Raw genomic sequence first — 1,310 nt, 5'->3', positions numbered from 1 at the left:
CGATAGCCAATGCTGTAGTTTCCAGTTTTCGACAACGTGAACGACCGAAAGGTGAAGGTTATCGTTTTGAAAACCGCCTACTTCACTCCTACTTCACTCCTACTTCACTCCTACATCACTCCTACTCCCACACTTGACTTTATGTTCGTTTTCACTTATTTTCTTTCTCTTTTTTTTCCTTTCTTTCATTTGTTTTTTCTCTCTCACACTCTCCTTCCTCTTCAATCACAACGTCACCGCGTGATCATTGCAAGTAACTTTACACTTAGTTAATGTCGCCGGTATTGAGTGTGTGAGAACTAGAGAGAGAGAGAGAGAGAGACAGACAGACAGACAGACAGACAGACAGACAGACAGACAGAGATATCAAGAGTGTGTAAAGAGAAAGAGAGAAAGAAGTATGGAAGAAGAGGGGGAGAGAGAAACAGCGAGGGACTGAGAGGCAGAGAGATGGAGCGAGAGGTAGAGAGAGAGAGATGTAGGAGGGGCATTCAGGCCGCCAACCTAATTTGATCTTTTCGCCCGGTGAATCGATAGCTGTCACTATCTCTATGTAACACACACGCGAGCACGTGCGCGCGCATACACATACACACACACACACACATATATATATACATACATACATATATACATACATACATACATATATACAAACATATGTATATACACACATACATATATATGCATATTTTTTCTGTAGATAGATAGATAGATAGATGCATGTATGTGTGTATTTGTGTGTATTATATACAGGCACACACATATATGTATATATATATATATATATTACGTATATATATATGTGTGTGTGTATGTGTATATATATACATATATAATTATAGATATAAGTATATATATACTTATATAATTATAGATATAAGTATATATATACTTATATATATATAATATATATATATATATATATATATATATATATATATATATATATGTATGTATGTATATATATACACACACACTCATATGCACACACGCATTCAGACAATCTTTTTAATCTACATCCTTTTTATGTCACAAAAAGTAAGAATCCTTAGTATTAAAAAACTGACTTATAAATACATTTCTATTGTTGTTTAACCCCAGGTCAACCCCGAGTGAGCAGAGTTATAAGGAAAATTTTTACCGCCGTGACCATCGCGACTTTCTGTACATCAAAGTCTTCACGGTCCTGATTAAAGTCTTCCTAGTTAAAGTGTCACTAAGAATATCTTAAGGCATCGATAGTTTGAGTCCTACCACTTTCGTTGATCAGTCCCTTTGCTCCCAGATCGTGGTGCTGAACCCAGAGC

This window comes from Octopus sinensis, linkage group LG9, assembly GCF_006345805.1.
Source record: "Octopus sinensis linkage group LG9, ASM634580v1, whole genome shotgun sequence".
In the NCBI taxonomy this organism is placed as follows: Eukaryota; Metazoa; Mollusca; class Cephalopoda; order Octopoda; family Octopodidae; genus Octopus; species Octopus sinensis.
Note: the sequence above shows the minus strand (reverse complement) of the source record.